The 23225-nt window shown below is 36.5% G+C and overlaps 1 protein-coding gene across 1 annotated transcript in view; it reads right to left on the bottom strand.

Moving 5' to 3' along the window:
• Positions 1-23225, bottom strand: part of TBC1D5 (TBC1 domain family member 5) — a 317301-nt gene that overhangs the window by 226057 nt on the left and 68019 nt on the right. The window contains exon 3 of the mRNA XM_031044993.2: positions 17232-17375. The gene's annotated coding sequence lies outside the window, so the exon portion shown is untranslated. The remainder of the gene's footprint in view (positions 1-17231; positions 17376-23225) is intronic.

The following is a 23225-nucleotide window of genomic DNA, read 5'->3' as shown; positions in this document are numbered from 1 at the left end:
ATATTTCCTCTTCAAGACATAAATAAGATTTCTTAATAGTTTTCTGTAATTCATTTTCATATAGTACCACATTCTCCTACATTTACTAGCATAATGCATCTGCTAGAATAGCAATTGCATACCCTGAACACTATTTTAAAATTCTTCAGTACTAACAATCTGCTAGAAATATTGTTATCCCTCTTCTTCCACAATTCATTGTCTCCTTTCAGCCCTTTACCTTCCTACTGTATATGCTGGATTTTACAAAAATTAAAAAAATCCCCACAGAACCAACCCACAAAACCAGAAATGTACAAGGCTTCAAAGAATATGAAAGTTATCAAGCTAGAAAAGTAGAATGTTATACTGAAATAATTATCTGAACATTTACAGAAGGCTGCAGGTCTTTATTTTGCAACATTTCCCTTTACCGCGTGTTGTATTGCCTTCATTTTCTAAGAAGTTAACTTTTCAGTCTCTGGTGGTGATAATTAGAATACGAACTGCACATATGTCTGTTTTTTTTAACGTGGACAGAAATTATGTAATTATTTAAATTATATCAGAATTTATATTCAGAAAATTGGTTGTCAGTCAGAAGTGTCTTCTTTATAAGATGACAAAACGACTGCATTAAGAGCAGATGAATTCTAGCATGAATATCCACTTGCAAAATTCTTCAGATAACATATTTCTCAATATTTTAGTTGTATTTGCTGGACTACCTTTCACTAGCAAGCCCCAGGAAGCTTTTCTGCTACTGCAGAGGAGCTGAGAGAACTAAGAGACCACAGTAAAGAACAGGATATGTCAGAGAATAGAAACTACAGTAAAGAAGAGGATATGTCAGAGAATAAAGCACATGACTGCAAGTACATTTTAAAATTTCAGCTGCCTAGTACAGTATCAACATGCAGAAAAAATGTTTTTCATTAATTTAATGCCAGTTACCTGAAATACTTCCCATGAGTCTTAAGTTTCAACCTATTCTGCTAGCAGTGCCTTTTTCAGAAACCTTTTTTTCAGGAGCTCAATGCATAGTATAATACAGGAGAGAAACATCTACATGTACATGTGGAGTTCAGAGGGCCTACCTAAGCTAGAAGTTATTTTTCTAGTGCCATCCATGTAGGAGTTGCATAAATGTTCCAAAATACAGAAAAAGACATACCCATACATATGCACGTACAAAAGTTATTGTCAGTGTATAAGTTACTACTATCATGAGACTGAAATAATTTATGTAACATCTGTTTTCATATTTTTTCTAATTTTTTCTAATTAACATACATATTTAACACATAAGTGCTCAGACCACCTATTTTTCTGCTGATTTTGTCCCTTTCCTAAGTCATGTGTTCCTGTGGGGTGCTCAGCAGAGATGAAGCATTAAATTTAGTTGGAGGGATAGTGGGTGAATAGTAAACAAAATATGTCAGACTACCCAAGAGAAGAGAGGGTTATAATGTAAAAATAAAGGGACTTTGCAAAGAAATAGTGTCTTCTGTTCACGAATCAAGGGAGGAATGGGAATGACACCCCACCCTTGCCGAAGACATTAATTCAAGTTTAGCCTCTAAGCTTTCAGCATCTCTACTTTCAGCATCTCTTACTTTCACCCTGCATATAAAAGCAGAGTTCTTCATCCAATATCAAATTGTTAAGTTAAAAATCTAAAACACTGAAGATAAAATGAAGTCAGGGGAGTAGAAAGAATTTATCCCTTCACATTCACAGATCTAGGGGGAAAACAGTGTATGTTTATACAATCAAATTCTTCCTTACTAGACCTTAGAACTGTGAATATGTTTTAGCATATCTTTCTCCTACCATCTTGTTGCTACAAATCTAAAGTTAAGAGCAATAAAAGCATATGCCATCCTTTTCTGTATATATTCTACATAAACACTGGTTTTGCTGTATATCATCTACATTTGTGTGAATTTAAAATCCAGAATGCAATTCAAAACAGATGAAGAGGTGGGGAGGGAAGGAGGAGACTGTTACAGGTCTTGTACTTGTCAGATCTTTTCTGTTTTGCTATTTATGGTAGAAGTCTACTCATTGTTCCAGCCAGCATGGTCTGAGTGTCCAAGCCCAAACAGACCCATTTGTGTCCTCCTGGGTCTGAAAGTCTCCCGTGTCTAAAGTTCAGATATTCCTGAGCTCATCCCAATTTAGCCATTATAAAGAGAGACACATTTCGCATTTGCCAGCTCACCAGTAAGCAGAAGACATGATCAATGTGTATCACTGTTAACTGTCTTCTCTCAGAACCATCTCCCTACAGGTTTCATGAGACGCAAAGTTAGAACGGCAATTGGTTCTCTGTACAGTCACAGTACGCCACTGACTGGCAGATGATCCAACAAGGAGCCCTATGTGGTGCATCTCCCACCTTTAAGCAACCTGTTCTTTAACTGACATAAATGGCACACAAGTTAAATGCAGGAAGCATTTATCTTCCTTCTCTTTAGCCCCTTTGCAACCTCAGACACATACGTATTTTACAATAGTAACCTCAATTGCTACGAAATCTGTCTTTATGGTCCCCATATCAGAATCTGAACATGCTACATTTCTTTTGAAGACTCTTAAAAAATATTTAAATTTCAGCTGAAATACAAATCCTCCGAGTATAACAAAAATTACGAATATGAACTCTCCATTCATATGTGAATAGCATTTGCAACATTTTAATATCACAACTAAAACAAAATGCACCTGATGAATATATAAATACTGCAATCCCATGACTACAGTTCTTACAGTTGGGATGGACTTCAATGAAATTAAAACCTGTGTCTTTGCCAGTACTTACTTGGAAGAGCTTAGCAGCATATACATTCTGTGAGCAAAATGAACATTTAATATAGCCTGAATCTCTATAACACTCCTATTTCTTCAGCGTTGTTAAAATCCTCCAAACTGAAGCAATCTGCAGATCTTTTGAGCTTTTTAAGCATCCATCTTTACCTCTGCATGTTTTTAACACAAAGAATGATACCAGCTGGAATCTTTACAAATGCAGATGTGTAAGAAATGTAAACTGTGATTTATTAATGCATCACATCCAAACATTAATCCTCACAATTTTGCCCCAGTTACAAAGCACTCCCTTGCTGCGAACTCCTCTTCTGGCTGACCAGATTGCCATTTTAGTAACAATGATGAAGGAGCCTGTGGATGCCTTCTTCGCCAAGCCCAAGTTCCTTGCCCTCCCCTTCCAGCTCTGCCCCTTTTCACTTCAGTGAAAAACTTGACCAGCAAGCTCCTCTTCCTCAGATGGAACAGACAAGATACCACCCTCTTTCCTCACCTGATTTGTACACTAATTTGCAAGGCTTTATGAACTAGCAACTTGTGGCATCACTGCGAATTCCACTGGTCTGTTTTTGACCTGTGAGGTACAGGAAAAGGTTTTTAGTATTCAGGGAAAAACCAGGACAGGAAGATAGCACTATCTGACATGGCTTAATACTGTGCTGGAGGAATTTCTAAGAGCTCCCATTTAGACTATACTTGAGATTCTGTATTCAAAAAAGAAAAAGAAAAAAGTGTCTTTAGCACTCGTACTTTATCTTTTACGAATAAATACTGAATTAAAACTTCATTAGCTTTGACAAGATCTAAGTTATTCTACTGTTACCATTAAAGTGCCTTAACTCTTGCCAACACTCACAGTTTCCATTATAATCATCATTAATACTAATCTGCATGTTAAATAAAAAGGTACATTGAAGACAGCTTCTTAGAAACCTCACTGACTTTCTTCTTTGCCGATTCAACAGCCCAGAGATGCACACCCACAGAAAAATGGAAATGCAAGCGTTCTAAAATAGTTTAGCATGTTAATAGGAGAGGATGAGGTCAACATGAAGTCCTTAAATATGTGGTTGCAGTATAACATCTCTTGTACATAATTTTGTTTATAAGCACTCCTCACCTTTGTTAAATTCTCTGCAGCCCAGAACAGCAACCTGACTACTACATCCTGCAGGTAAAAGCACTGCCATAACCCTTGTGTAAACTAATACAGATACATTTCAGAAACACAATTTTCATTAACAGAGAATCAAGTCTAAACTAACAATTTGTATCTTATTAAGATACTTGTGATTATGAATTTGACTCAATTTTCTCTGTCAGTAACATTTATAATCTTCAAGTTAAACATTTGACGATAACTGCACACTAACAAAGGGCTAAAGCCCCTTTGGTTTTGCTGGTGCTAGCATTGTCTGCAAGCTCAACAAACCATGTATTCATTTATATAGTTAATAATGCCTTTGCAAGCAGGTGGGACAAGTGGTCAAAACTATCATAAAGGGTTTTTTTTTTCTATGTAAATAAGGTAACATGCTTACAAACTAAAACCAACCTACAAATTATTTTGAGCATATGCACAGACAAAATGCCTGTAAAGTGAAATTAAGTTTCTAAAGTGTATCTGTTGTGTGAGGGTGTATCAAGATTCAAGACCATCAGGTTAAATGGCACCAAACTAACTTAATTATATCCAGTATATTAACAAAGAGCTATCATTCCATCTTTTTATTACCTCTTCATGCTAAGCTTGAAACTGTGCACCACAGAGCACCAACTACAGAAACAAGTAATGCATCTTTCAAATGATGTATTATGCTTCACCAAGATTTGAGTAGACTTTTGGTCACTATGCAATTGGTTTAAATTAGGTTTGTACATGGATATATGAAAGCTGTGCATTTAGTAATGAATGCATGACTGCTTGGTCAAGGAATCAAAGAGGTTCATCAGTGTAAAGATACAAGAACTTGCTTTGATAAGCCTTGTATGCTTCTAGCTCTTAAAATGTCATTAGCATTTGTTTATCATATCAGGTATTTGAAGCAGTCTTAGATATACAAATAAAAAGGAGCCTTGAATAAAATGTTTACCCTCCAACTACAGACTTTCAAACCTCTGAGAAAGGTACTAAGATCAATATAGGAAAAAGAACTCAATTTAAAGACTGCCTTCATTTCTTTCTGCCTTTTCTCCACGTTAACCTAAATTTCTCATGGACTTGGATGGAAAAGTGTCAACATACTTGGCCTTCTGATTCTCAGGTACTTAAATAAAGGACTGCTTAGACAACTGTGCACCTCTTTCTTTCCTAGGAGCACAGCTCTTCCGCTGTGAACACTAAGCTTGCTGTAAGCAACGCAGTCTTTGCGGCAAGTCCAAATCTTTCATCACAGTCAGGTCAGGCTGGAGATTTTTCTGTCTTCCTCAGTAGACCAGAATCTTGCTGGATGTAAGACATGTAAAATCCACATTCTCAGGTAACCAGTGGATGAAAACACACAATAGGAGACCTACTTTAATAAATCAGAAACAGATTACAAAAAGGCCTTATCTGGTCATAGGTCTGTAGTTTCGAATGTTTAGCTCTTTCTGTTGGAGAAGGATCATGAATTTGATGCTGATAGCAAGGCTGAGGAGAAGAAAGCTAGGCAGACTCTGTGTGATGCGGTATTTATATGGGAAGGATGATCTATTTTGAGAATACTGTCAGGTAGGTGATGGATTAACTACTTATTATTGCCAGAATTCTTTCTTTTCCCAACTTCCACTTTTCAAAATTAATTGAAAATAATAATTAATGTTTCTGATATGCTAAATATCTTTAACCTTAACTCATTTGAGAGAAGTTTTGTTTTCAAAGCACATCAAGAAAAACATTTTTATGTACATGGGAATGATCCCTTCCAGATTTAAAGTAAAAATTGAAGAATACGCCCATCTTGATCATAATGCCAAGTAAAAAACGGATGAATTTGGCTGTCTTGATCAGAAGCCATGCAGAGAAATAGCAACGTTAGTTTGTTCAAAATCTCTGAGCATCTATCAAAATATGGCTATACTCTGACAGAATAAATGCATACAACTTACTGAAAAGCATGACAATACCAGCATTTGGAAAGACAAACACAAACACATTCTAACAAATTGTATGCATCATTGTCTTTTTAAAGAGATATTGTCCAGAGCTTTGTTTATGATTATGCCTGACTTTGACCTCCACAACACAATATAAATACTTTTGGTCCTTTACTTTCTCCACCACTATCATATTATGAAGTCATATTTCATTTTTCATGTTTTGTCCCATCCTGATAAATATTTCACATTGTAAGGGGGTCACTAATTCAGCCCAGCCTCTTGGTGAGCCAACCTAAGCATGTTTATATTGAGAGATTGCACTAGTAAGCTGCAGGTCTCCAAAAAAGCATATACTAAGCTAGCATTTTTACAATGATTTACTGAAAGCAGCAGCTCGTTTTAATAAAACCATCCCAAAACATAAAATTGATTGAACCAACTGCTGTGCAGGGCATACACAACAGCTGATCAAAATCATTCAAGATTTTTATTCCTAGAATATCTCAGAGCTTGTAGAGTTTTTCTTACTTTATTACTTCAGTTCTGATACACAACTCACTTAGGCAAGCAGAAAAATTAAGGCTGACTGGTATTCTGGTACTTTTAAGCAGAAATTTAGATAAACTCAAAATAATCTCACACATAAAAAAAATGAAAGCCAAATATACTTGAGAATCACCAGCAGTTTTCATATTGTAAAGACTATTACCTTCCAATTATCATTCTTCAAATTATATAGCCTGCCTTGATTAATTGTATCCCAGAGAAGCTCCACAATACACCATACAGATTACTCTAAAGGACACAACATTTCTTCCATCTCAAAAAGTTTTAATGGATAGATTTATAATAGCATTTTAATGTAAGGAGAATATTGTGCTTTAAAAAGGCAGCAAAGAATGAAAACTTTCTCCAAACTGAAAAGATATCATTGCTAACTTTACTTTCCTTACACAAATAATCACTGATAAGTTTTATCTATTTTGTTAGGCACAACAAAAAGTTCACCTTTTCAGAGTGTGCTACATGAAGCTTTGCTTGCCTTTTACATAGTAAAGTAATTTTATGGTATTGTGTCACAATGAAGGACAAAGATAAGCCAACTGTTTAGATTCCTCTCCTTTATGTTGTGGCTTTGATCACTAACAATACTGCATGAACAGCCAACAGAAGGCTGACATTTCATAAAATATGCAGTGATAAAAACTAATACTGTAGCATCTGGGAGCGATATATAAAATGCAGAAATACACCTAATAACTGTGATCTTAAATTACAAGTTACTAAAAGCTAAATAAGCAGCATACCTAAAAGAAAGAGAAAGATTAATACAGGATTTTTATGCTTTTACTCCTAAAATTTAAAAGAAAATAATCCAAGATATGCTATCTATTATTCTTTACAATTCCTCTGGTTCCTCTGGATCTCAAAAGCAGCCTTGTAGAAGAGTGCTTTTTTGCTATATCATTAGGCATCAGCAAAAGCTAAACACATTATAAGCCTTCTTTGGGCTGTACTAGTGCTCTAAGGCTTTGTGAAGTTCCCTTTTATTGTCTCTTTCAAAGTATCAGTCACAGAAAACACATATAAAACCTGGTGACTGATGATTCACTGTTACAGGGAAAGCTGAAGCTCTGTGATGACCAAAATAAGTAAAAATCCTTTCAATAAGCTACATAAATTAAGTCAATCTCAGAGTACGAATTACATTCTTTTCATTTATTTACTTTACAAACATTAAGTGTATACAAGACAGGCCATGTAAAATGGAGGATTACATCCTAGAAAGCAGTGAATCCCTAAAGAACCTACAAGTCATAGTAAATAACCCACTGCTTTTTTTGCTCTTACTATGTTGCTGTAGCTAAGAAGCTCAAAACAATCCCAGGGTGCATTACAGGGAAATATATGGTACTATTAAGGACCTGAAATTATCTGCACATATGGCATCACTGGAATGCCATAACCAGGCCTAGTATTATTAATCTAAAAGAAAGTTGGAATTAAAAGGACCCAAAAAGAAATACAAACAGGAAAAGCTTCTTGATATTACGTGTGTGAGAGACATACAAGACCACTACCTTTAGTTTATTTATAGAAAGATTAGAGGTAACTTAATTGATACCTACAGCTTACTACACATGGAAAAGATGTAAGAGTCAATAACTCCTAATCAAGCATAGAAAAGGATAGTAATACACAATTACTGGAAAACAAAAATCAGACAAATTTGGTCTAGAAATACATCATCTTAATTATTACACCAGGTTAGCTAGGGACATAATGCAGGGGAATTGACAATTTTGATTAAAAACAAAGAAAAGGGGAACTAAATCTTTACCTTGTATTATGTCAAAGATGGAATAGCTAATAATTAAAATGATCCCCCCTGCACTAAAAGCAGTTTAATATTAAAGAAACTGCAATTAACTTTAAAAGACACAATTAACTTTAGAAGACAGTTTTATGGACCAACCCTGTTCTCATTTATGATTCCATAGGTCAAACTTTTCTCCTATTACTCAATATGAAAAAAATATTTTATCTACTGTAACATAAAAATAATTTTAGGAAAGGGTGCAGTATATTATCTTTCTTTACAAGAATACATCATCAAGAAACAAAGAAAAAGTGACCTGAATGGTACAATACATTAATCAACCACTAATCATCCACATGTCTATGCAGTAGCATTCATGTGAAACTGAAACAATTAAACAAAAATCAAAGCTGAAGTAAGTGCCCCAGATAATCTGAATATTATGGTGCAACCTGCTTATGGTATCATAAAATGGATAGGACATCCTCAGTATAGTTCCGAGTTCTTGAAACATTAAAGATCTAAAGACCTAATGACACTAAGGAAAACATAACAAACTCAGCTTCTTAGTATTAAGCCCTCATTTAGTAGCAGCAGAGGAGTCATGTATCAGATGAAAAAGAATACAAAAGAAAATCCATATTTGGTGCCTGAAGAACCATGAAGCATATTTTCTGACTGAAAAACCCATAACAGTTTAAGTACGTGGGAGGCAATTGTCCTTGTGCTTATAATTAGAGTCCGAATTTAGGGATTTCACTGCTTAATGCCCACCCACCCGCCTGTTATTCTTACTATGTTTTTTTATGCCACTTAATAGAGATGTCCCTGCCCATGGCAGGGGGGTTGGAACTAGATGATCTTAAGGTCCTTTCCAACCCTAACTATTCTATGATTCTATTCCATGATTCTATGAATACTCTTTTCCCACCTCATATTTACATCAAGGCTACTTAATTTTTTTAGGCTGCTATAATAGGTTAAACGGCAGTCTCAACATCACTCTTCATTTCCCACTGGACAACGAATGGCATTATAAGACTGAGAATAGATGAAGGCATATTTACATTCATAATGTTCTTGACTATAACATTTATGTAAATTATGATTTTACATTTGCAAATACTATAATTCTCAGTTTCAATGAATACTTTAGTACTCTTTCATCATTAACTTCCTACATACATTACATGGAGAGAAAACACCAATGAAAAATAAAGAACCTAAGTGCTGTGATCAGAAAGGTACAAATCATCTGTAAAAGGAAAAAATGCTGTTTCTGAATTAATCTTACTGCTGTACAGACAAGGTGCTGGACTACACTGCTTATTTGGAGTGCAATTTACAGATATTTGTAAGAAGGTACTGAAAATCAGATTTCAAATTAATGTCTCACATTTTAAACCCACCAAAATTGCTGATGAAAATAAAATCTTTCCCCCATCTGTATAAATAATATTTTTTCTATTAATTGATGAAACACACTGGAAACACTATGCTAATTAAAGAACTGCATGTAGAGCTTAGGAGTATGTTTACGGATGTAACACAAGAATGAAAAACTTTAAAATACCAATTTTCATCAACTAAGCTATTGCTCCATCAAATGTATAGAATTGTTTTTAAACATCCTCAGAGTGCCAAACTAACTTTTCAATTAAAAGGAAAAGTCATCTCCTATTTCTCAGCACATACACACTTCCACACAAAACCTGTGCATTTCTATGCATGACTTGTTGGAATTTTTCTTTACCTTTAGTCTTTTGACAGGTAAATCTGACTCAACCCCCCCCCCATGCTTCCAGAATGAAATAGCGACAAATCAAATTGATCAAAATATTTTACCTTGTTTCGAAATAAGGAACCTGGTTTTGTGTTTTGGTAAGAGCTTAGTATGACATTTTCAGATCATTAATGCAAACAGACTAATGAAACAGCCCTCAAACTACCCTAGTATCAGATGCATATATGTTGATTTTAAAGAGGTGATTCCTTGATACCTGAGAACCACAATGTGAGTGCAGAAATGTTACTCATCTTAAGGAATCAAAATTGGGCATGTAAGACAAGTCAGGTCAGATCTGCATATGATGAAAATGCTACTTATGTATGTCATTTTTCAAGTAATTCAACATGTAATCACTAGAAGATTCAACTTGATATGCAAGGACTGTGTATGCAAAGGGCAACTCTTTACAGTGACTTTTCTTTTATGCTATTTAATAGAAATGAATCTAAAAGGACTCCAAGTTTACGTTCCAGTTTGGCAAGTCGAGAATGTACAGACTCAGATGATGACCCATTCATGAAAATGCCTCTTCCATTAAGCACTGCTTTCCTTTCCACAATTAACTGAGCCAGTGTTGTGGTTTAAACCCAGCTGGCAACTAGGCCACACACAGCCACTCAATGACATCCCTGGTGGGATGCAGGAAAGAACTGGAAAGGTAAAAGTGAGAAAACTGATGAGTTGAGACAAGGACAGTTTAACAGGTAAAGCAAAAGCTGCAAATGCAAAGCAAAACAAAACAAGGAATTAATTCACCACTTCCCATGGGCAGATGGGTGTTCAGCCACCAGGAGAGCAGGGCTCCATCATTTGTAATGGTTACTTAGGAAGACAAATGGTATCACTCCAAACATGTTCTTGCCTTCCTTTTTCTTCCCCCAGCTTTATATGCTAAGGATGACACCATATGATCTGGGATATCCCTTTGGCCCATTGGGATCAGGTATCCTGGTTGTGTCCCCTCCCAACTCCTTGTGTACCCCTAGCCTACTTGCTGGTGTGGTGGGGTGATTAGCAGAATAGACCTTAACACTGTGTAAGAGCTGCTCAGCAGTAACTAAAACATCCCTGTGTTATCAACACTGCTTTCAGCAAAAATCCAAACAAGCCTCATGCTAGCTACTATGAAGTAAATTAACTCTATCCCAGCTAAAACCAGTAAAACCCATTTATTTTCTGCATACAGTACTAAATTTCCTAATTTTCTGCTGAGTGCCTGGCAAAAGGGAAGTCCATAGAGGCATCACCACTGCACCGGTCCAAATTACAGCTACCAAACAGGAATCCCTTCCTCTCAGCACCTACAAATACTGTGAAAAGGGGGACTTCTTTTGTGGAAATTTTAGCAGCCAAATCTTTAGGGACGTCGAGATCTTCCCAAACTCACAGAGTTTTTTCATAAAGGAAACAGTGAAGTCAATCTAATACCACTCCCTAATATTTGCTACAGGGATTATTGAAACTTTAAACTAATGTCAATATTAATTACAAAAAATAAAATAGTCTCAAGAAATAAGATGCTGAAAACTATTTCAACGCTGCCTAAGTCTTACATGCAGCTTTTATCACAATTCTTCAAAGAAGCTCACACATGAATTCTTCTGTTTCAGGTTCCTGCATTTAAATTTTCAAGAAAGCCATTACATCACAAGAGTAGTGTCAGAAAAGTTACAAAAACTACATGAGGCAAATTTGTCTTTTTAAAGAATCTAGGAATGTAAGGCAGATCCCTGTATTCAGATCTGCTGAATATTAGCACTTTTTTATATAAAAGAGTTCATCCTTTTCATGATATATTATAATGCGTTATCTTTTGGAATGAGAAAAAGATTTTGTATAAGAATGTTTTTACATTTATGCTACTCTAGTGCATATCCTTGCTAAAAGCTGAATGTTAAAGAAAACAAAGCCACAATTGCTTCCCTCCAAAATGCTACAAATACATGCAGCTTTCATAACTCTAGTTTCCATGCATAGAAAATAGCCACAAATTCATTCAGCAGTTATGCGTCATTCATCAAATATGTGAAATGAATACAGATTATTATTTGGTCCCAGTTCATCTAGCTGGTCACTATTTGTCTGGAGCAAAGTTTCACATTATGAAATATCTTCAACTGGCACACTGTATTTTAATTAGACATAGGTAGATACAGATTCACAACTTAAACATTTAGCCATTTCTTTTGCTTTTCTCAAAACTTACTTTTTATGAAGTAAATATTTTTGCTTTTTAAAGTTTTGAATCCAAAATCCAATTGAAGATACTGTATGACATTTCTGTTAATAAAATCACTCCACTAATTTCCTGTTCAAGTATTTATATTCATACTTATTTGTACTAGGAAAACTCAGTATGAGAACTCAGAAAATTATGCCTGCATTTACTTTAAGTAAAATACTTTCCAAAGTCTGAGTCTAAATGACCCAAAAAGAAAACTAAGTACAATCTGTGCTTTCAAGAGCCATGTGTAATTAAGGTCTCCTTACCACTTACTCAGGAAAGAAATAATGTTGCCTCTGGATTTTAAATTCAATAAAATCACTTTCCTGTCAGCTAGGATGAGTGTCTCCAAGCAAGAATGTCTTGATCTACATTTTATTGTTACATTTTACAGAAAAATATACATTCACCTAAAAAGAGAAGCATTTTCTTTTTCTGTCCTCTACTCCCTTCCACCAATACAGCTGCATGAGAATGACAGTTTTTTCTTGGCTCCAGCTTGGATCCCACTATAGAACATATTTCTGGGATTCTAAAATAATATACATTAACACATCAAGATAAAGTTTGAGCATTTTTATTATAAATTCTTGCAGCTCATCTATAACTCCTTTGTAAAACACAAGAAATAAGGCAACTTTCAAGACACAACCTTCTGACTGTGCTTTTATAAGATCTCGATATTGCAAGACACACATGCTCCAGAACAACAGTAAAATAACATCCAGTTCTTCTAAATCTAGTTTTACCATTTGTACCAGTGTCAATGCTTATTAAGTGAATGCTTATTAGAAAAGATCTTAGAGGATCAGACACATAACATTGAGAAAAAAACTGCAAAAGTTGGTGGCAATATTTTAAGTAAACCTGTAGAAACATTATGTTCTCAAAGAAAGTGTTTAATATGAAGTCATGTACTGTACATCACTCAATGCAACCTTGAATAAAACCACGTGAAGTTGCTCAGAAAGTTCTGAGTTTTATATAAAGTTCTGCATTAATTTATTCAAATACAATAGAGCACTGATAATAAAGGATTATTTGTGATTATCATAGCTCCTATTACCTTAAATAAATGCACAAAGTTATATATTTGATATATGTGTTCATTTAATAAATAGCACTCAGCAATCTGTGGAGGGTTTTAAATTAGTAGGCAGTTGGTCATCACTGTCACTTTAATTTGGCTTTATTCATCTGCTTTCTATCTAACTACAAATGCTGGCCAGTCACACCAACTGCCAAGAAATGCTGCTACTTGCATTTGAGATACAGTCCCAAGGACTGGACTCTGCACATGGTTGGCATCCACGCTGGTACCTGTCAGTATCATTTAGTTTATGTTCAGACATTCAAATCTGCATAACTTAAGAGGAAAAAACTCTAAAATTCTCTCTACCTTTCTGATAAATCCCTTGTAAGTATTGAAAAACAGCAGTAAGGTCTTCCTTAATACTAGGATTTCCAACTAGCGAGGTTGGTTTCCTGGTTAAAATGAAAACAAACTATAAAGCAGGCACCAAGCATAATGAAGAAAGTTCTGCCAGATCTGACTGAGTTCTGACCAAGGCCAGCTCAGGGTTTAGAGCCACACTGCCCAAAATGAGACTCAGGAGGCAAATGGGGCAGCCTGTCAGGGGGCAGGGAAAAGGGAGGTTCAGCACACAAAAGCCACTGCCAGAGGCAACTTGAATTAACAATGACATGAAGCAGTACCAATTTTGCCAAGTGAGGACCAGCTACATGAAGTCAGTAAATCCTGATATGGTAGCAAGAGAGAAGAAAGGATGTCTGGAGAGAATGGGCTAATAACACACAGTTCTGCTACTCCTCACCAGGACAATCAGCTACTGAAAATAAAACTACAAGAATTACTAGTCCTGAGGTGATGCTACATATCCTTCTGGGGAACTGATGTAACTTGATTTCAGTGCTTCAAAAAACAACTCTCAATCCCGGATCTGTTCTTCCATCCTTTGAGGCTGCATGTCCTGCCAGTTTTCTACATCTCAGAATTTCTCAATTTATGGATTTCTCTCTCTAAAGCCAATCTCTGCAATAAAGCAAGAAATTAAATGTTGGTGCATGGACCACCCATACTGTAGAAATAGCAACAACAGAAACACTGCAATGAATGCATATCGGTGGGTTTTTTTTTAAATACTTAAAATCTTCTGCTCATGCAGATTTGTGATGATCTCTATGAGCTGCATAAAACTGCAACAAATGGATAAATTATCCATTAGATGCTCCACTAAGATGTGATCTGTAACATGATTGGAACTCACCAATGCTTTTTAGACTGATAAAGAAGTTTAGTTGAATTTAAGGAAGTAACTGACAAATTTTAAAATGCTGTAAATCCTACAGGCTGTAAGAAAATACATAAAAATCACATAAAGATTTCTTAGAAAGGACTGGATTTCAAATTATAACCATTTCTGCACTATTTAATTATTTGAGATCTTTCCTTTAAAAATACTGTTCATGTTTCCTGATGTTTCATAACCTAGATTATAAAATGAAAGCTTCAAAGCCAGGCTGCCCGCCAACATGTATCAATATTATATGGGATTTAATTACTCTTTAAGTCAAAGGAACTATGTTCAAAGATACATAGTACTTCAGTTTCCATATATTTATAATTTTAGTAGTAAAACTTGTTTGACCAGTTTCATTATTATGTCAACAAAAAAAGGGAACTGTTAAGTAAAACCAATCTTGGAGAAGACTGGAAAAATTTCAAGCACAAGGAAATACAGGAAAATAAGTAACTGGCAGTTACAAATACTATGTCTTCAGAGAAATGGCTGATATTAAATGTAGGTTTAACAAATTAGGAATAATAAGTAAACCACTTGAAATCAGGATTAACACTTTCCCACCAATGAATTCTTAACATGATTTAATTCAAAGTCTGAAAAATCTACAGTATAACAGTCCTGAAACAAGCAACTGTGTCAAGCTTACTATGAAGCAAGCACAGAGACATTATTATTTTTAAATAGCTGTATCTATATCTTGAATGTGTAACTCAAAAATGCCAATTACAATGCTTTTGTTAATTAAACTTCTATTTTCTTGTTTTCCTAGGAGCTGTAAAAGTCAAAATAGCCAAGGGGAAAAGAGATTCATTGTTCACCAAACAGGGGATGGGAAAAGAAAACTGTATTTTTGGCAGTTTATTCTAATCATGAAGCCAGAACAAGCAATTTCATTTTTCTTTCTTATCTGCTCATTTAAACTCAATGGCCAACAAGAAGCAGCAGGTCTATTGATTATATGCATACTATGTTATTGTATGGGTAAGAAAAATCAAGAGATGAAATGGAAGGTAAGAACAGCAGTCAGATTCAAGTTTGCACATCAAGTATCAAGACTTGTCTGCAGCCTGGTCTACCACTGAAAAAGTGTAACACCTGCTTTAAAAATAAAACATATCTGGCAGGTTATACGGAAACCTCTGCTGCCTGAAGCCAGTCTTCTTCACTGGTCTGATTGCTGCCTACAACACTTGGACTAGGAGAGGAGGGAACTTTGTTAGGGAACACTAACTTTGTCCAAAGCCTTAATGCCTGAAGATCTCCCAGACTACAAGTACATAAATCTTGTCTTATAACAAATGTACACTGAGCTAAGCAGAATATTCAAAAGCTGCTATAGCAATTTTTAACAACTATTTACACAAGTATATTCTAGTAATACTTTAAACTTTAATTACGTTTTCTAAGTAACCAAATAAAAAGATATTCATGTGAATAATTAAAAAATGGTGGAATTGTATAACCACATATGCACTCACAAAAAGACTAAGCCGCCAAAAGCCTAAGTCCCTACTTCTCAACTCTTTTTGACAGTTCCAAAATTCAGGCACACATCCAGAAGAACTTTCTGCCCCACGCCTGGTCAGTAAAGAAATTGAGGTTAACCTTTAATTTTTAATGTCACCTGCAGCCAGTGACTGCTTTTTCTAATGCAAGTGACAGATAAACAGCAAAACACTCCCAAGATGATACACAAAGCACCACATACCATAAGTGCATTTTTATTTTTATACCAACTCAATTTCTCAAATGGATAACCAATGTTCCTACTAATTTACATTAAGAATTGAGTGAGGCATGAAAATTGTTCTGATGCATAGGCTCTATTTCTTTAATGTACTGCATAGTATTCTGTACTTTATTGCAACACTGGAAAACACTAACTACACTTAAAAGGTACAGAAACTATACATACAAAACCACAAGCACATATATATCCTAAAAACCACTTCAGAAAGGGCTTTAAATTCTCCAGAGCAGTATGAAGTAAAAATAAAGTCACTGATGGAAGTCAGTAAAAACAAAAAAACTGTTGCTATTAAACCAAGTTTCCTGACCTTTAATCACTTGAAGTACTGTTTTTCTCTAGACCAGTACTAGTACTTTAAATTAGTACTGCTAGAATTTCAACCTTTAAATTATTTCACACAATTCAGTAGTATCACCTTAACATTTGCAATGTAATTCCAAACTAAACAGAGGGAATATGGCAAATTGAGGTAACATAATCTAGCTATTTAAGGCAAAACTGGTAAGTCTTTAACAGCAAACACTGCACCATTACTAAACACTGCCATGTTGTTAATGTAAGAAGAGGTTTGAATTGGATCATGAATTGCCCCTCCAGGTCGGGACTTAGGGTATATTATGGCAAAAAACAAAGGAAAGCTCCCACTGACACTGTGTACGTTTTACCAGTTCTGTGGAAAGCAGACTTCAGTACAGCTATCCATCACTTTTAGAACCAAATACTACAGTCAACATTTTAACTTGTCTTTTAAAATTTAACACAGAAAGAAAAGCACCTATGTTTGTAAAATAAGATTCTTTTTCTTTTACAGTATGGTTATTGAAAATAATTTTTGGACAACTACAGGAACAACATCACAAACATTTTAACTGTGACATTAAGGTAAATGAAGCAAACTTAAAGAAAAAAAAAAAAGAAAGGAAAAATTAACTTACATAGTGGGAGGTGCTCAAACACAAAGCAGACAGTTGTCCTCAGAATGATACTCTCCACTCAGGTAGTGCTGGGATAAGGCCCAGGCACCACCAGCAACAAGGAAGCTGGAGTAGCAGTCCCAGTACCAGACTTCTGGAATTGACCTTTGGATGAAAAATTAAGACACTTGAAGACAAAATGTTAAAAGAATCTATTATTTTTATTTTTTAATTTAATCTAAAGGGATTCAAGTGACCTAGGGCATTTGATTTCTTCAGGAAATTTCCATATAGCAAAAAGTCAGGGAACTGAAACTAGTAGGTTTTTTTTTCAATCAAGTAACTATTTCAAATAGTCACAAAAGAGGAGAAACAGAAACAACATTTAAGATAAGTCCATGTGGTTCAAATTCTTTATTTCTAAGATGACAATAAGAGTAGAGAACCAATCTAATAGCTTGAGCATTATGAAGACTTCTTCCATCTTCAACCTGAAATTCACCTCAACATGCAAATCTTGGTTTATTTCTCAGAATTATTTTCAATTCGATCTCCTGTGACTGAACTTCTTTATATTCACAAATATAAAACTCTATATAAAATAAATATAAAAGTAACTTGATATTGTTAGATGTATTTTCTAGAAAGTAGTAAATTCATTATTAGATAAGACAAAAAAAAACAGTACAGAGTTCAATAGCACACTACAGCTGATTATACACACACTACAAATGTTCAAGGCTATGGTTCTAAGACTAACAAATCAAATTCCAGCAACCGATTAGCCATTTATCTTTTATTAACTCTAAGTGTTTGAAAATGTACTTGCAAATTAAGAAATAAATATTTTTCTAAAATACTCCTCTCTTCAAAAGATACTTATGCAAAATTTTTCAACTTTTGTGAGTTAAATTCAATTCACATAGCGATGGGATATGCCTATTTAAAAAATAAATTTTCCTATGAAAAATATGCAAAGCTAATGGTGCTGAATTGGAAACAGGATCTTCCCTTTCTGAAAAGCTGATATTTCACTCCGTTCCTACAATTTCCATCAGAAGACCTAAGAACATACAATCTAGACACATAAAAAAAAAAAGTCCTAGAAGACACTAGAAGACACTGATTTTGCAGGTAAGTACCAAAACAGTTCCTGCAATAGGACCTCTGTTGTCAAAACAAATTAAATTGAGTTTAGAAATAAACTCTGAAAAACATGTTCACTTTGAAGAAATACATTTGGGAATTTCTTTTTAAGAAATTAAATATAATTGTCTTCACAGGAGTATATTAGACAGTTCCAGCTAAATAGTGGGAGTTTTGGTGGCTTTGTTTGTTTTCTGTTGGTTTGCTCTGTTTGATTTTATTTAATTTGGATTAGTATCCTAGTTGCAATATAGTAGCATATAAATGTATTTTTATTCTAGAGCATACTTTGACTTATTAAGCCTGGCATTAAATTTTATAACAAGATGTAATATATCTAATTCAAGAGGGCTCAGAGTTCCCTGTATTACTTATTAATATGTTAAGTGAATGTTTGGACAATTGATTTCAACTAGGTTTTGTGACTAAAATATGTGACAAAATACAATTTTCAAATTACATAGTCCATTTGTCATAACTACTGCACTAATTTCTATAGGTGTTAACAAATTAAGCAAAAAAAAAAAAGCTACACCGACTAAATAAAGAACAAAACCACTGTTTTTCACACACAATAGTAGAAAATACTACTGCCTCTGCCCAGTTCTGGTAGAAAGTGAGCATAATCACCTCTTGGAAACAAGGGAAAAATAATAAACAAAAACTATCTACAGCTATATCATTTATATCTCTGTATCTATACCTGTATCTGTACATCTATATCTACATCTCTACTCCTCGTTTAGTGCAAATAACTCCTCACATCACAGCCATATTGGTAAGTGCCCCTCACACAGGGCATGTGCTGAGGACACCAGTGGGAAACACCAGAAATGCAGCCAAGGCAGAAGAAGGCAAGCTGCAGCAAACTGCGGCAGCGATGCTGTCACAACAGCTTTCATAAGTGAAGGCAGAAAGAGGAGAAGCTGTGCAGGGGCAGCTTAATGCCAATTCACACGGTGTCCTGCGTTAGTACCAAAAGGTGGGTTTTAGAAGGAAAGGATCAAGAAATAGAGACCTCCCTAGATAGGAGAAGTGCAGGGCGATGGGGGGAAATCTCTTCTCTGTGTTCCAAAAACATATTGCATGATCAGTAAAGGGAACTACAAACAAGTTTTGCTCTGAAGGATAAAGGACTGGTGTCCTTTGGGGTAGGCCGGCACGTCCATTCATGGGCCCCAATGTCAAGAGGTCTTGCAGAAGGATCTAGATAGACTGGAGCACTGGGCAACCATCAATGGCATGAAACTGAACAAGAGCAGATGCTACATTCTGAACCCGGGATGGAGGAGTGCCAGCCACAAGTGCAAACTGGGGGAGGCAGCCCTGCAGAAAGGGATCTGGAGATGCTGGCTGGCACACCACTGCCAACTGCAACCCTCCTCAAATACTAGTTTTTAAAAATGGCTAAGTTGTGTCTTTTGGAGAAACAGAACCAAACACGAGAGCCTGAGTACAGCAGTGCTGTTATCAGGAGTCCATCTGGCCCCAAGCCCTCTTTCTTGTGGCACCCCATACATGTCTAAAGGAGAGTATATAAGGAGCACAGGTCTATTTCTGTCAGGGTCCAGAGGGTGCTCATAGCCCTCAATGTCCAGAACCAGTCTCCCTTGGGACATGCACTGCAGACAGCCCCTCAGACCTAGGTCACAGCTTGTCATCCAGAACTACATGCATAACATATCATAGCTGTTCTGTCCTATTCTGTTCCACTCCTTTCCATTCCATGCAATCACGATGAGTTGTATAACAATGAAACCATTATTAACCAGAAATGCCAAGGTGTTTTCAGCACCAACAGCACTTTCAAAGACACAAATCAGACACAAATCAGGTTGCAGGTGGAAAGAGTATTTTATTTCTAAATAAATATATTTCATTTACCTTAGTTTAGTTAACTTTAGTCCAGTTTAGTTTAGACTGTATTTCCTTTTTCTAAAAAGCATTAACCGGATGCACACATGTAGCCAGCAGCAGGCTGACACATCCTTCAGTTTAGCTTGGAAAACCCCTCCCTTACAGCCTGACAAAGGAAAGCCGGGGCAGGAGCGGTGCCGTGGTGGTGCAAGAGCAGTGCAAGAACCCAGCCAGCATGGGCCAGGGAAGACCTGTCAAGGGGTGGTGCTCAATGCTACAGAGGACAGCAGCAAGTCCTGGGGCCACACTGGGGCCATCCTGGGAGTGCAGAAGGCTTCCTCCCCCAGCATGCAGGGCACAAGGGCCACCCGCGTGGAGCACGAGCAGTTGCCTTGGGGTTACAATAGCCCAAAGGAGCCCCATGAAGGGGCTCTGCTCGGCTGCGGAGGAGGCAAAAAACCACGGGGAAACTTGCTAGTCCAGCCTGGGGAGAAAAAAGCCCTTCCCCCCGCCCCCCCACAAAGCTACAGGACAAGAGGGCTACCTTCGTGGTGCACGAGCACCAGGCCATAACACAGAGCAGCAGGACCAGAGGAGCCCTGACAAGTGGTCATGCTCAGTGCTCAGAGGAAGGCAAAAAAACCCCGGGGACCAGTGTCAATCTGCCCTGGGGGAAAATTCCTTCCTGACCCCAGTGCTGGCGATCGGCTACTCCCTGAACATGTGAGCAAGACCTGCTCCTGGTCCACGTGCTGGTTATGCCTCTGAGGGGACAAGGGGACACTGGCACTGCCTTTTCTGCCACCACCTGGAGCTACCGCAGGGGCTTCCAAGAGCAGCAAAGTGCCGCCTGCCTGATCTAGGGTGAGAGCGAGAACCCTTCCAGTGCCTGGCACTGGAGCTCCAAAGCACTGGGGGAGGGCGCTGGACTTACGCTGCCCCAGAGCACTGTAATGCTGTGCTGCTCGGTGCTGGCACTATGACACAGGGGTGTGGCGGCCCCCACAGCCCTGCCGCTGCTGCCCCTTCACCCTGCGTGCCTTAGATAAAGGCCTTTGGGGTGCTGGTCCTGAGGCAGTGCCTGTGGCCAGGAGGCCCAGGGGGACGGCCCTGCCCATGGCAGCCACACACTGGGCACGGCTGTGAGGTGTCCCTGTAAATGAATCCGTATGTTCACACTGTATCAATAAAGGCTCTTACACCACATACAGTCACTTGAATTCAACTCAGAATTAAAAAGCCACCATCACCATCATTTACATACAGCCATTACCAAAAAGTCTTTACCACTTTTTCTTGCTTTTCTGCTTTCCTATTTCCTTCTTTTGCTTTTTATACTCTGCATTTTCCCCTCAAACAGACCAAAGCCTGCAAATACAAAATAGTTAATATGTGTATTTGCAGAGGACTTACTACAGTGAGACCGCAGCCTTGCACTGAAGTAATAATAAATAGTAACAAATGTTTTGCTCAACTATCACAAGTCAATTCAGTCACAGCTGGATCCAGTGACTGGTTTGCTTTGAAGCAGTTCATTTAACATATGAATCCTGTAAATTCTTACCGAAACAACAGAAACACCCCCAACCAATGGGTTGAATAATGCTTATGTAGAAGAAGAAATAGAAAATATTACTCTAAGTTCTGAAAACAAAGGTGATAATGTATTGCATATCAGTGCAGCACAATGATTTTCACATTATTCATACAATTATTATAATAGTTTGCAACAAGTTACACTGTAGAATGTTTTCTAACCCTGCATTCTAAGCCTGCATAGGTGTTTTCTAAGTCATAAATGGGTTGGACTATGGACAGTAGGAAACGAGTACGGACTAACTGAAATCAAAATATAGCCTTACTGTGAATACTGAAAATTATTATCAGTGGGGAAAAATAAATACATAAGTTACTGAAATAATTTACAAAACAGAATATAGGCTTATTTTTTGTATAATATAAGGTACAAAGATTACTTTTCTTGAAAATTAAAAGAGAAAGTAACTTGACTGCATGAACTATAGAGTATCAGTAAACAGAAACAGGAAAGAGACTGTATGGCAGCAAAGGTGATGACATCCTCACATGGAGTGCTCACCTTGTCTGAAGGATCCATAGGAGACATTTCTGGAACCTAAATGGGGACTACATAATTCAATACCATGGCAAAGGCAAACCATCTGCCAGAGTTCTTGAACATTATTTACAGAAAATCATCTTCAAAATATGAATAAAAAGCTTTCCTTACTTGTCATAGGATGAAGGAAAGCAAGGGTTCAGTATTATACGCACAGAAGTTTCCTAACAATTAGAATTACTCCAATGTTGAAAAAAGCAGGTGTCAGGAGGACAGAAGTTAGGTAACTTCTTAGTAGAAGTGTTAAAGAAAGCTACATTTTGCAGCTAACAAAATAGGCACAGTAGTACATACTTTGAAAAGGAGTCTTTATGATTCCTGTAGTTCACTAGTCCTAAAAGCACACTCCTGCTTGAAAGACTAAGAACATCCCAATGCTTTGCCATTTGTTCTCGGTAAGTCTTGCTTCACTATTCTTTCAATAGACACTAAACTAAAGCAACTTAAGGGCTGGGGGGAGTGGAAACAAAGGAAAGAAACCAGCTTAATTCTGCTATTCTCTGTTCTTCCTTCCTCAATACCATTTCCCTCAAAAAGAAATTACATAACTATGAATAAATATAGCAAATGATATAAATTAATCTGATATTTCACTGTCTTAGTAAAAACATCTTAATCTCATCAAGATTAAATGGTGTTTTAGATATCTGTGCTAGATGTTAACCTGAAAGTTTTTCACACAGTCTTTCCATTTAAGTAAGTAAACTTTAGTTAACACTTTAATTTTGAATAGCCATGTATTACTTTTTTGACATCTGTCCATCATAACATTGTGCCAGAATTAAAAACTAAAATTACTAAAACGTGACATCAAGCTAATGAAGAACAATACTTTTAAAAACAGTTTGTGGCATGCTTAAAGTATGGGATTTGGT

The sequence above is a fragment of the Melopsittacus undulatus genome, chromosome 1, assembly GCF_012275295.1.
Source record: "Melopsittacus undulatus isolate bMelUnd1 chromosome 1, bMelUnd1.mat.Z, whole genome shotgun sequence".
Taxonomy (NCBI): Eukaryota; Metazoa; Chordata; class Aves; order Psittaciformes; family Psittaculidae; genus Melopsittacus; species Melopsittacus undulatus.
Note: the sequence above shows the minus strand (reverse complement) of the source record. Positions and strands in the feature narration are given on the sequence as shown.